Consider the following 14,722-nt stretch of genomic DNA (forward strand, 5'->3'; position numbering starts at 1 on the left):
CCCAGAAACTGGGTTTTGACACAGGAATTCTTTGACAATGTAGAATCTACAAAGCTCCAAAATTAATTCCCTGGAGTCAAAGAGTTTCTCAGACAGAAAACAAGGTATCACTTACCATATAATACTTGTCCTGGGAAGACTACCTCATCACGTTCATATTTAATTTTTCTTCCTTAGGTAGTTGTCTTTTCCTATCTTTCCTATCCAGCCCTATATTAATTTTTCCATCCCACCCCCCCCCTTGAGATAAAACTCACACCAGCAACAACAAAAGAGCAGCTCTGTTTTGGTAATAAGAACAGAATTCACCATTCGTTCAGCCTATTTAATAGGTAGTCTCACTACACACCAGACCCCATACTGGGAGACTTATAGACAGCACTCCTTCTAGACCTCACAGAAACCCTCTGTGGGGGCCACTATGATCATCCCCATCCTGCAAAGGAGGAAGTTGAGACTGACAAAGACTTAGTAAGTTCGTCCAGAGTCACAGAAGGCATAGAGATTCAAATGCAGGCCCTATGATTCCACACCCAACAGCCAAGGACCGCATATTATCATCCTCAATTTGGACCCAACTCTGTATTATTCTTTTCCTAGAAATCAGGTCACAAAAGGCTGGAGTGACATGAGCCGGTCTGCCTGACTTCACCCAGGTGGTTCCACAGTCTCCCTGGAGGATAGCCCCTTAGGTCTGTGACACACCACTCCCTGAGCCTTCAGCCCTCCCTCCCCTTCTCAAATTGGCTCTTCATCCTTCCCCAGGTGGCAGCTGGCACAAATCATCTTCTCTGATATTCTAACAACACAAACATTTGGGGGCTTGGCTTACAGCCAATTCCTCTTGCTCCTCTGCCTCTGTCCAAAATACGACTAAGAAGATAAACGTATTAGGGCCCTGTAATCTCTCCCCCTAAATCCCTTCTCATCTGGGTTGCTTTCCTATCCTTCTTAGGTCCCCAACATCCTTCAGGGACTGAACGATTGGGACCACTGGGATGCCAGCTGTGAGTGCAGCATCCTGGGTGGCCCTGGACCCTCACCCTGCCCATCTCTTCTGTGGCTAAGGAACTCAGCCTGAAGGCCAAGTTAAATAAACACCCCTCCAGGGGTCAGCAGTGGAGGTCAGCAGAGGGGTTCACTTAAGAACTCAACTTTCCAGCCTGGGAAGCACTAAGAGGAAGCCTTGGTTTTCACTTCAGAGACCGGTACCTCTAACGGCCACATTTGGATCACAGACTCAGGAACCCAGATTTCATGAGGAAATGGCTGGTTCTAGAAGCTGGGAAACAGGGGAAAAGATGAACTTGCATTTCCAGGGAACAAGAAAACAGGGATGTGCTCAAAGAATGATGTGGTTGAGCCAACTTGGAGGCTCTTCACTGGCCAAATCTGGGACAATTTGAACATCAAGACAAAAAAAAAAAAAAAAAAAAACTTATGATAACATGATGAAACGTAGAAAAATACGGTATAGTAAAAAAGAAAACCATACCTTGAAAACATGATAATCATTCATGAATCTAGATAGAGTATATGGATGTATACCTTCCTGGAATCTCTCTGTAGATAGGAAATTTTTCGAATGAAAAAATTTGGAAAGGAAAGAAAAAACAGTTCTTTCTTGTGATAATAAAATATCTCCAGCTCCTGGGTGTTTTGAGATCACTCAACCCACCCTTGCTGGGCGAGAAGATGTGATTGGTCCTCTGCTGGGCTCTGGCCTCAGGAACTCTGCCCATTTCCTTGAACTCGCTCTAAACTCCAATATAACTTGTGATCCTTTCTGGCCCTTGTCTGTCGCTCCTCCTTCCTAGTAAGTGAGGCTCTAAATGGTACTCAGGGAAAAAATGTCAGTGCCCTACAGGTAGACCTCAGCAAGGAGCCCACCTGCTTGCTACTGGGAAATGGAATTGACCAAATTATGTCATGTGCCTTTATGACTGTGTCACATTATATCCCACTGCTATGTATAATTAAAATGCACCAATTAAAAATATTTTTAAAAATTAAACAAAAATAAATCTTCCTCCTTCAGGATAATGGGAGGCCTGAAAAGATTGCTTGGGTGCCATCTACTGGTCAAATGCTTGTACTGCCATGTGATCCTTGCTGTGACTGAGCCATGAGTCACCCACGTGCTCAGTTGTCTTTAACACAGAAGGCACCACAATGCCCAGCTCCAGGCAGACATTCAACAAATAGTGAAATGAATAACATCTTCCTATGAATTCTCATACTTAGGCAGTGCCCATAAGAACCTCATAACCTTATCACACTGATGTCTTCTTGGGGTCGACCTAGTTAGGTTTCCATGGATGGATTATACATTCCTTGAGGGTTCATCGTATTACTTGGTGACCATCCCAGTACTTCATAGGAAATTTTCCATAAGCACCATGACTGTGGCTTTTTATCTCCCATCTCTACCTTATTTATTTTTAAAGTTGCTTTTTAAAAATTTTTTTTAAGATATGAATCTTTATTTTATTCATTTACTTATACATGGTACTGACAATCGAACCCAGAGCCTCGCACATGCTAGGCAAGCACTCTACCACTGAGCCACAACCCCAGCCCCTTATTTTAAAAGTCTTAAAAAATGATTGTAAAACTTATTTTAAAGCTGTCTCTACCCTTGGCCTCCATTTCCTCCCCTTCCCAAGTCGCTACTGGTAAGGTCCCCAGTCACCTGCCAGCTGTTAAATATAAAAACCTCTTTCCTATCCATGTCCTGCTCTCCTTCTGTCTTATTTGGAAACTCTTCTCCCAGCTTCCAAAACACGGCTCCCTCTTGCTTCTCCCACCTTTCTGGCTGTTCTTTCTCACCTCTTCTTATTTCCCTTCCATTGGTCTCTCTTTCCTCTGTCAATGGCTCTCTGCTGTCTGAGGCTCCAGGGTCCCTGGGGGATCTCAGCTAATTCCCATGAGTGTGTCTTCACCCTCCACGGTTCTCTTAAGCTCCAGGAACCTGTTTCTAAATGCCTGTGGGGTCTCTTACAGATGCTCAGATTCCCACTGATCTCACATGGGACTCCCCTTCTCTCCCCCACACACTTCTTCTCCTCTATTACCCACTCAACAGCACCCACTTTGACAGAGTTGCTCAGACTAGGAAACTCATGACCCATCGAGGTGCTCCACTCTTCTCTCAGTATGTCAGTGAGTCCTGTTACTTCTTCCTTTAAGCTTCTCTCACATCTTGCCCCCCCCAACACCCCATGTCCAGAACCACTGAAATAGCACTGCTAACCACCACCTTTGACATGCTCTTGACTCCACCCCATGAACTCATTATGTGCTCTAATGTCACTTCCAGGTCAAACCATTCAATGCACACCACCCACCATCCTCACAATGAGCTCCAAGATCTGCGTCCAACATCCTATGCCCTTTGCATCTTGTCTCACCTACCTTTCCAGTCTCACTTCCCACCACTCCCTCATACTGCCACACAGATCTAGGCACAACTGACATCACAGGCTTCCCTGAAGACTCATTTCCACACCCTGACCATGCAGCTCCCTCTATCTGGAAATTGTCCCTTCTGCCAGCACCTGTGCAAAGGCATAGCCCAGAGCTTTCCCTGCCCCTCATTGTTCTCTGACTTTCTCAGAGCCCTTAATTCAAGCCTCCTTCACACCTCTTCCTAGGCTTCCAACTTCACCTGAACAAGATCTAAATTCTTTACCTAACTTTTGTCCCTACAAGGCCATGTATGATTGGACCCCTGCTGATCACCTCAGCTCCTTCACATTCTCCTACCCCATTCATGCACAAAAACAAAGAGCAGTCTTCTATGGGATCCAAAGCAAGGAAAATCCTGAAGTTCTTAAAGACTCCAAAGATCAACAGAAAATCAAAAGCCAAAATAAACTCCTTTTGAAAGTATTTTTATTTTGGACCTCCTATTAACTCAATAACTAAGGAGCATATGGAAAATAATGATAAGTACATTGCATTCATGGAGTTTTTCCTATTGCTAGGAAGACAACTAATGTTTCACATGCATCTGTCTCATTGAATCCTTCAACCAGCCCTATTATTTCCCGTTTTTAGAGAGGACATTGCTATTACCAAGGTAACCTTTAGTATAGGCAAGGCTACTACTTAAGCCCAGGTCTGTGTCACTCAGATCTTGGGCTCTGATGGATGTTCTACATACACACCCAGAGCATCTGGCAGACGAAGACTAGGGTTAAATCTTACAGCTAACCTTTCTGGAAGATTGTCTACCAACTCCAAAATCAAGTTTCCTAAAACCACCTAAAATGGCTTCTAAGTTTTAAACCTGCACCTGAGATTAAATAGCACTTTGGTTTGGGGTTTTTTGTTTTGTTTTGTTTTGTTTTTTCAGAATTTCACTTTTTTAAATTAATTTTTTATGTTTTTATTTGTGCACTATAATTATGCAAAATAGTGGGGTTCATTGTGACATTCACATATGGTAGTCCTTAGCCTCCCTTGGAAGTCTCAATTCTGGTGTATGGACTGAGAGACCAGCACTTCAAAAGTTACCCATATTCTGGAATTCCCAAATACACCCTGACATTCTGACTAAGCCCTTTTCTTCTGACTGTGATTGAATTTTTCAGCCACAGACGGCATACTTCAACATTTGCCCTAGACACTTGAAACACATAGTATTCTACTATAGGTGGGATCAGGCAAAGAATATCAATCCCACTCCAACCAGCATCTCTATAAACTGGCAATATAAGTCCGGGAAGTACAACTACTCAAAAGGTAAGACCATCCTATCTGCTTCTAATTCAAATAGGTAGCACAAAAAACAGGCTCAATGGAAGCAATGTGCACATTGTTCCAGATACAGACTCTTAGACGGACGTTCAGCAAAGGGCACCATCTAGGGAATTTTGGACAGAGAGAGAGGCTAGCTTTCCAATCTATTTTCAAAGAATTATTGAAACTCAGAGGGAACTCTAATAAATATTAAGTAATTCTTTGAGATGAAGTAGCTTCCAGAAAGAATCCCTTTATTAGGACAAATATTATACTGGCAATTTGTTGGTAGATTCCAGGAATTTAGCCTGGGATTCAAAAAATTTACCAATGGAGAGACATATAGCCATACCTCTCCTCGGTCTATACTCAAAGGACTTAAAAACATCATACTACAGAGACACAGCCACATCAGTGTTTATAGCAGCACAATTCACAATAGCTAAAGTGAGAAACCAACCTAGATGCCCTTCAGTAGATGAATGGATTTTAAAAAAATATGGCATATACACACAATGGAATATTACTCAGCGATAAAAGAGAAAAAAATCATGGCATTTGCAGGTAAATGGATGGCATTGGAGAAAATAATGCTAAGTGAAGTTAGCCAGTCTCAAAAAACTAAATGCCAAATGTTCTCTCTGATATAAGGAGGCTGATTCATGATGGGGTAGGGAGGGTGAGCGTGGGAGGAATAGGCAAACTCTAGATAGGGCAGAGGGGTTGGAGGGGAAGGGAGCGGGCAGGGGGTTAGCAAGGGTGGTAGAATGTGATGGACATCCAAAGTACATGTATAAAGACACAAATTGGTGTGAACATAGTTCATATACAACCAGAGAAATGAAAATTTGTGTTGTATATGTGTAATAAAAGTTGTAATGCATTCCACTGCCATTTCTTTTTAAAAGGTCAACTTAACTTAAAAAAATAAAATAAAATGCATTACATCCAGACAAAATAGTGCATGCCTGTAATCCAAGTGGCTTGGGAGGCTGAAGTAGGAGGATCACAAGTTCAAAGCCAGCCTCAGCAAAAGCCAGGTTCTAAGCAACTCAGTAAGCTCTTGACTCTAAATAAAATACAAAAAACCTCTCAGAGGTTGAGAGCCCATGAGTTTGATCTCTATACCCCTCCAAAAAATGCATTACAGATAAATTTTTTTTTTTGGTACCAGGGATTGAACGCAAGGGCACTGAGCCACATCTCCAGCCCTTTGAGACAGAGTCTCCCTAGTTTCTGAGGGCCTTGCATAGTTGCTGAGGCTGGCTTTGAACTCACAATCTTCCAGCCTCAGCCTCCCAAGCCATTGGGATTACAGGCATGCACCACCGCACCCAGCAAAAACAACATTTTTGAAGGCTTATTCACATTTGCTGGCCATTGCCACCACCACTGCCTCTGGAAGAGACATGGGTCATGCTGTGTGTGGATGGCCTGGGCTTCATCCAGGAGAGAGGAGAGCTCAAAGGGCAGATAGAAACCTCCCAGGGTCAACAATCCGGAATGAACAGATGTCCACAACCCAGCAGATGGAAACATAGCTTTGCTTTATAGTCTTGCCTAGAAAGCCCGCTGGCCCCACACCTTCCAAAACTCAGATTCCATCAAGATGAACTTTAGTCCCTTGTACAGTGAAACTGTAAAACCATGTGCATTAGTGACAGAGCTGGTTCCGGGTCTACTTACGCATGCAGTCTCCTCCATACCAGCCGGCTCTGCATTCTGCACAGAAGCCCTTCATGTAGAAGTCGTCCAGGGTGCCCCCCACGAGCCATTCCGGCAGCTCTTGCAGTTTTCAAAAATGGTACAACCTGAAACATTTCCAAGAAGATTCTCAGACTCCATGCTTGCAGGTTCTGATGGTCCGCATGAGAGATACACCTGCTCAGAGACTGGCTCTAGTGGGGCATTGGGACATAGAAAGGTAGCACAGTCCTTAGGAAAAGCTGGAAAATGCCAGGTTTATCAGGATTTAACTAGAGAGTTTAGGAGTGATCCCAACCGACTTCCCAGTTAGTGGCTGATGTTTAAGGTAACATGAAATCGCTTAGAGTAAAAGAGAATCAATCAATATAGTGTTATTTTTCGCCCTTGTATAAATACTTCACGTTTACTATGAAATATTTAGAAAATTATGACAAATAAAAAGAATTCAATAATAATAATAATAATAAAACCCTTAAAATCCTAATATCTAGCCAGGTGCAATGGCACATGCCTATAATCCCAACAACTCAGGAGGCTGAGGCAGCAGGATCACAAGTTCAAGGCTAACCTCAGCAATTTAGTGTGACTCAGGAAGCCGGGCATGGTGGCAGCACATGTTTATAATCCCAGCTGCTCCAGAGGCTGAGGCAGGAGGATGGCGAGTTCAAAGCCTCTAAATAAAAGTCTCTAAATAAAATATTTTTTAAAAGGACTGGAGATGTTGCTCAGGGGTTAAACACCCCTGGGTTCAATACCCAGTCCAAAAAAATAAAAATTACTAAGAGAGCTGAGGGATATAGCTTAGCGGTAAAGTGCCTCTTGGTTTAATCCCAGCAACACATACACACACACACACACACACACACACACACCACACGCACGCACGCGCACACACACACACACACACACACACACACACACAAACAGATATCCCGTGACCTAGAGAATTCTAGCGCTAATACTTTCTCTGCCTGCATACACATACATCATTTTAAAAGCTACACTTGTAACTACATACTGTCCATTCTCTTTTTATAACTCCCTTTTAATTGAATAACAGATAGTAAATGTCTTCTTGTGCCATTAGACACTCTTTCTTCTATCTTTCTATACCCAGAGTTTGCCCCCAGAAACACCCCAAGGCCTGACATAATTCTCACCCTCAAAAGTGCCAGGCAGCCCCACCAGCAAGCCACAGCACAGGGGCTGAGCAATTCCCAGGCATAAATCTTTTAAAATTATGGCCTGTTGAGTGGCTAGGGATAATGAGGAAAGGTATAAATAATTCCTACCCATTTATCAAAAACAGAGCTAATTTCTGAGTCTTCCATTGTCCAGCTTGGGGTTCTGGAGCCAATTCTTTAAGGTTCTCAGACCTTAGAGCCCTCTCTGTCAAACTGGGATTAAAACTGGATCTGCCTCTTAGAATTGTTTAAAAGTAAATGAGCACAGGTAAAGCACCTGGCATACAGTAAGAATTCCCAAGGTGAGACCATTACTATTCTGCTTCCCCATGACCCCACCTGGCTTATCCCTGTGATGGCCAATGTCAAGCTTAATTTTCACTTCCTGTGACCCGTCTTTCTATAACAGAGTCAAATCAAGATCATATCTTGCTCAATATTGTATCCTCAGCACCTAATACAGTGCTGGCACCTAGCAAGTGCTCAATGAATATTACTTGAGTGGCTGAGTGAACAAATGAATGCCTCATGAATTGTTCCCAGTAGCCAGCATGTCTTTCAGCATCCGTGAGCTTCTTTGCTGTCAACTGAAATCAGGTTTTTATTGACCTGTAATGTGTGTGTGTGTGTGTGGGTGTATGTGTGTATGTAAGTGTGTGTGTGTGTTCCACAGAAGAGACTTGTAGCCCTCTTTCCACACTATACTGAGTTTCCTTTCCCTCCTTCTTGAGAAGACGAATTGCTAATATGATTCATCAAATTCCAGTAAGTCATAAGGCACATGACGGAGTCCCATGGGTACCACTGTGCCTTCCAAAAGCCAACCCCCCCCTCACGTGCCAAGCTCCTCTTTAAATCCCTATTCACCATGCTACAGAGGAGGTAAATGGACTCAGAACCTCCCTCCTCAGTGGCTCTGCCAAGACTATTTCTTGGCACAGCAAGTCAGGGTCCTTAAGATACAAGCCACAAAAAAAAGTCTAGTGATTAACATGAACAAGGCCATGATCAAAGACAGGAGGTAGCACACAGATTGCCACAGGACCCACTGCAGGCTGCCCATCCTAGAACCACATAGGCCCACTGAGGACCATGGTGCTGCTAGATGCTGCTGGATGTCACAATGCCAACCCTAACATTGGTGTCCCTCAACCTTTATGGTCCTGCACCACCACCAGCAGCAGAGAGATGCTCACTGTCTACCATAATGGTAGAAATGCCAACTAAAGCCACACTGGATTCCGTGTTCCACCTATGAGACTGGCAAAAGTCCAAAATGACACATTTTGTTGTAAAGCTTTGAAAAAAAAGAAAAAAAAAAAAACAGCACCCTCACACACTGCTGGAGTAAAGGCCAAATGTACAGAAAACTATTTGGCAAAGGCCGGAAAATGACATATGCACTCCCAAGGGACCCACTGCTAGCAGAGGGGTAAGTGTACCTCCAAGATACACTTACATAATACTAACTGATGTGTGCAAAGTGTATTCACTGCCCATACAATGACCATCCCTAATCTGAAAACTGAGGTCCAAACTGCACTAAAATCCAAAATGTTTTATGCTTTGACATGGCACCACAAGCAGAAAATTCCACATCTGACCTCCTGTGACAGGCAGCAGCCAAAATGCGGGCATACTGAAAATATTTTGTAACATTACCTTCAGGCTGGGTAAAGGGTGTATACAAAACATAAATGAATTTCATGTTCAAATTTAAATCATGTTCAAGATATCTCATCATGTAGACCCAAGCATTACAAAATCAAAACAAATCAAGAATACTTCTGGTCCCAAGGGTTTTGGAGAAGGGATATACAACTTATAATAACAAAAGTTTAGGAACAACCCAAAAGTTCATAAATGATGGTCACCCATATAATGCAGTCATAGCAACTGTGAAAAAAAAAAGAAAAAGAAAGAAAGAAAGAAAAGTGAAGATGGCTTTATATTGATATGGAGTAATCTCTAGCTTTTCATGAGAAAAGGAAGTTAGCATTGTTTATGGTAAAATATCTTTTGTGTGAAATGGGGAAAGATATATATATATATATATATATATATATATATATATATATATATATATATATACACATACACACACACACACACACACAATATATATATATATATATATATATATATATATATATATATATATATATATATATATATGTTTTTTCAAACATGGAAAACAGTAAGCCACTCTATACATCAAATAGGTGGTGATACTAGAGATTGAATCCAGGACAGCTAGGACAGCTTCATGCATGCTAGACTAAGGCTCTACCACTGAGCTACACCCTGAGCCCCTTTTTTATTTTATGGGACAGGGTCTTGCTAAGTTGTCCAGGCTGGCTTCAAACTTGTGATTGTCTTTTTTCTGCCTCCCAAGTAGCTGGGATTACAGGCACGCCCCACCACGCCTAGCTACCTCAATTGATTTTGATTGGGAGGGCATCTAGAGATTGAACGCAGGGCCTCGCACATGCTAGGCAAGCACCACCAAGCATAAATCCCAAATCCAACATAGATTTTTAAATGTAGTATTTTTATGGCACATACTTCATGGGACATAGTCTAAGGTCAATAGTAACCATAAAGAAATCATAACTTCATTCGGTGATCCTATTGTTAGTATTAATAGTGCTATTGTTAACTTTGCACAATTCTATTGTCATAAGATAAAGCCAATAAGTAATTAGGTTAGTATCAATAAGAAATAAGACTTAAAATGAGAAAAAAATTAAAGACATTAATAATCTTGAATATCACATAGATTCATTCATTTATTTATTTACTAGTTTTAGGTGGACACAATATCTTTATTTTATTTTTATGTGGCACTGAGGATCAAACTCAGTGCTTCACGTGTACTGGATAAACACTCTGCCACTGAACCACAACTCCAGCCCCTCACATAGATCCATTTTTTAAAAAACAGATTTGTCTGGGCTGGGGTTCTGGCTCAGTGGTAACGTGCTTGCCTAGCATGCGTGACACACTGGGTTCGATTCTCAGCACCACACACAGATAAATTAAAAAAAAAAAGGTCCATCAACAACTAAAAAATATTAAAAAAAACAGATTTGTTAGCTCCATCCACTGGGGGAAAAAAAACACCTATTAACAATGACAATCCAATTATCAGAAACACTCCTGAGGTTCCAGACTGTGGTCTCGGGTCAGAGTTCCTTGAAGAAATGACTAATTCCAGACCTGGGAAGAAAATGTACAAGTCTTCAATGCCTTGTCTTGGGAGAATCAAAGAAGCCCACAAGTGTGGTCATGTCAGAAGCATATAGAAGGACATGAGGGAGCGCCCAGTGTCCTAAGACTGGAGGTGCCTGGGTTAAAATGGGTACTGAATGACAATGATTCAATTGCACATATAAATAAAAATGGAGAATTTCTTAATGACACACAGAGAATCCCCTTTCATCAATGGTGACTGCCGAGGGCATTCACACTTACTCTTCTATAATTTAGTTTTAAAAGACGGCCTTTCTTCTTCATCTTTCCTTTCCTTTCAGGGTAACCAAATGGTTTATTTGGATAGTCTTTCATTGGTTAGAACCAGTGATCAGTCCCAGGGTCAAGGTTGCAGATTTGGGTGCCTCCTACCTGATGGGTCAGGAGCCCCGCTGCACCATCTATGCGGTTCTCTTGCCTATCAGACGGCTGACCTCAGGTCATCTTGTAACAGCAGAGTCCATGCTAGTGGTCAGCCAATAGTAACCACAAGGCTTTTGAAAATTGTTCAAAGACTCCCATATCACTGCCAAGGACACCTAGTAGAGAGACCCAGGCTTTACTCTCAAATTTTTCAAGAAAATTGGAAGGCTTTACTCAACCATTTCCCTACAAACCACACTCACCCATCAGGAAATTGGGGCAGTGGATTTCTTTTCTGGAAACAAATATACAAAAGTTATGGTGAAGTCACTCCAAATTTAAAGCCCAGCATGACTCTCTTCCAAGGAGAAAGGACTCAGAAGGATCATTTGCAGACTTGAGCCCCATTTTCTTTCTTCTTCCATGGTTTTGCATGAAACGAAGTCCCTGGCAGAAATGGGTATCATTCTCTGTTTTTGAAAGAAGTGGAAATGCAGAAATAAGAGAAATTCCCAAAGCCCCCCCCCCCTTTTTTTTTGTATCCTTGCATTCATCAGCCTTTGGAAAGCTCATTTGAAAATCTCAATGTCCAAGTCGAGGTGTGGCTCAGTGGTGGAGCGCATGCGCAGTATGCATGGGGCACTGTGTTCCATCCCCAGCACCACATAAAAATAAAAATAAATAAAGGTATTGTGTCCATATACAACTAAAATTTTAAAAAAGAAAAAAATAGAAAAGAAAATCTCAAGGTCCTTATTCTGACCTGGCCTAAACAGGGAAAGGTGAAACTGCAGGAGGTGTCAGAAGCATAAGGCAGCAATACTTCCTTGCTTTTCAAGCATCAGGAAAATGCGCAATGAGGTTTCCAATCACATCAGAAACACTATGCACTATACGTTCAGTCCACCTTGGCCCCTACCCAGCTGAGAACTACAATGCAGTTATCAAATCTACAATCATTAAAAAGAACACCACACAGCCATAAAGAAAACTAAAATTATGGCATTTGCCAATAAATGGATGGAACTGGAGACGGTCATGCTAAGTAAAATAAGCCAATCCCCCAAAAAACCAAAGACCAAATGTTCTCTCTGATACTGCGGATCCTAACAGCCAATAAGAAGAGCGGGGAATAGAAGTTCCTTGGAATAAAAATTCAACGGGAATGAAGGGAAGGGAGGGGAACGGAATAGGAAAGACAGCAGAATGAATCCGACGTCACTTTTTTATGTTCACATATGAATACACGACCAGTGAAACTCCACATCACGCACTGCCACAAGAATGGGAAGTCATACTCCATGTACAGATATGTCAAAGTACACTCTACTGTCATGTACATCTAAATAGAACAAACAAACAAAAAGAACATATCAGTCCCCTCTATGGTGGGGGCAGGAGAGTGGTGGTACAAAAGTCAGGTTCAGCTTTATGTAAAGGCAAAAAAATGGGCAGGGGGGCATACACAAGGGCCTGGGAAGGTCCCATCCCATCCAAAGACACTCTCTTGTGACTGGACCACCTCCCAGCTGTCCCACTCAGAGCTAAGACCGTCCTCCTTGACTTCTGCTCTTTCCTTACCCTCTCTCCTTCTCTACCCAGCCAACCCAGGATGTAGTCAGCTCACTTCCTAATGACCCAAATCCCTCCGCCTCTCTCTACACATTGGACTTTTACCTTTATTAAGGTCCTCTTATTTCTCTCCTGCCTCAAGTCATATCCCACCTCTTCTCTTAGAGATCTCCAATGCTGGTCAGGAGCATGGTGCAAGCCTATAATCCCAGCAACTCAGGAGGCTGAGTCAGGAGGATCATGAGTTTGAGGCCAATCTCAACAACTTAGTGAGTACCCATCTTAAATTTTTTAAAATGTTCTCTTCTCTTCTTATTATTATTTGGGCCATGTAATTCAGTGGTAAAGCACCCCAGGTTCAATCCCTGGTTACCTCCCCCCAACACACACAAACCTCCAAAGCTAGCAAAATATCTTCAGGATTTAGCCTGAAATTCATAGCATGGCTTACAAAACCCTTCTGGATCTGGTCCCCCATTTTTCCTTCAGATTGCTTTCTCCTCTTGTTATCTGTCTCTCTCCCTCTCTCCACATCTCTCATCACACACCGTTTCTCCTGGCTGACCAAGCTAATTGCAATTCCTGAAACCTCATGCTTGCTCTTGCGTTCACAGATGCACAACGTTAACACTGAGAAGAGTATGAACACCTCTACTCCCTTGCCCGTAGTGAGAACGGGCTGACTGGTGTCCTTTTTAATAATCCTGGCACCACCGAGGGCCGAGGGCTGCCTGCAGGACCCCGAAGGCCGCCTGGGCTCGTGGCTGGGCGCTCACCTGGGTGGATGAGGCAGGAGTCACATTCGTTCTCCTCGTTCCTGCAGCAGGGGATGGTGTAGCCCACGACCTCCTTCTTCCCAGGGCACACGCACTCGATCTGGTCATATTCGCAGCATTCGCGACACATGATATTCCACTCAGCTCCAGGGCAGGTTCGTTGATGACCGTGTATTCTGAAATGGAAAACCAACGAGCGACAGTGGGTCCAGGCAGGAAGGGACAGACGTGGGAACACTCGGCTGTCAGGAGGCCACCGTGTGCTGTGTGCAAGAAGACTGTGGCATTCTTCCTGGGCCAGAGTCTCGGAAGTGAGACCACCTGCCCCAGGGATCTTCAGAGCCATGCACTCAACACAGAGGAAACTTGCTATAACTGCTAATCAACTATTTTGATAGAATGGGGGGGAACAGGGTACTGGGGATTTTACTCAGGGAGACTCAAACACTGAGCCGCATCCCCATCCCTTTTTTGTATTTTATTCAAAGACAGAGTCTCACTGAGTTGCTAAAGCTGGCTTTGAACTTGTGATCCTCCTGCCTCAGCCTCCCCATCTGCGGGGATTATAGGTGTGGGCCACTATGCCTGGTTATTTTTATAGAATTTTTATTTCAAAAAATCATGTTCAGCAATATATAATCTAAATATATTGACAGTAGAACATGCATGCAATTTACAAAAACATACACATTTCTTAGGTGTCTGTGTTCATTTTATTTATTTATCTATTTTCCAGTGCTGGGGATGGAACCCGGGGCCTCATGCATGCTGGGCAAGCTCTCTACCCACTGAGCTACACCTCGTTTCTATTTTTGTTGGAGTATTTTCATAGTTGCGTAGATTGTGCACTGAACAACTCCAGGGGAAATCATTCAACTGCAGAACTATAGGATGCAGCGCAGTCATGGTGCCATCATAAAAATTTCGGAGACTACTTTGTAGATGAGGCCGTTCAAGTGCAAGGCTGATGGCCAAGTATAGACTATGTTATTGCTTCCAAACTTGGCTCTTCCATTTTGCAGCATGCCAAGTTTATAGTATCTTCAAAGCTAAAACCAACAGAAAAGACAAAAGTACCTTAATTAATATGTTTGGGAGAATTTCAATGTTTTACAAGGGTGAACT

The 14,722-nt window shown here is 42.7% G+C and overlaps 1 pseudogene; it reads right to left on the bottom strand.

The window, feature by feature from the left end:
- LOC143390215 (inactive serine protease PAMR1-like) overlaps positions 1 to 14,503 on the bottom strand; it is a 56,297-nt pseudogene extending 41,794 nt beyond the window's left edge.
- Positions 14,504 to 14,722: the final 219 nt, after the last annotated feature.

The sequence above is a fragment of the Callospermophilus lateralis genome, unplaced genomic scaffold, assembly GCF_048772815.1.
Source record: "Callospermophilus lateralis isolate mCalLat2 unplaced genomic scaffold, mCalLat2.hap1 Scaffold_227, whole genome shotgun sequence".
NCBI classification, from domain to species: Eukaryota; Metazoa; Chordata; class Mammalia; order Rodentia; family Sciuridae; genus Callospermophilus; species Callospermophilus lateralis.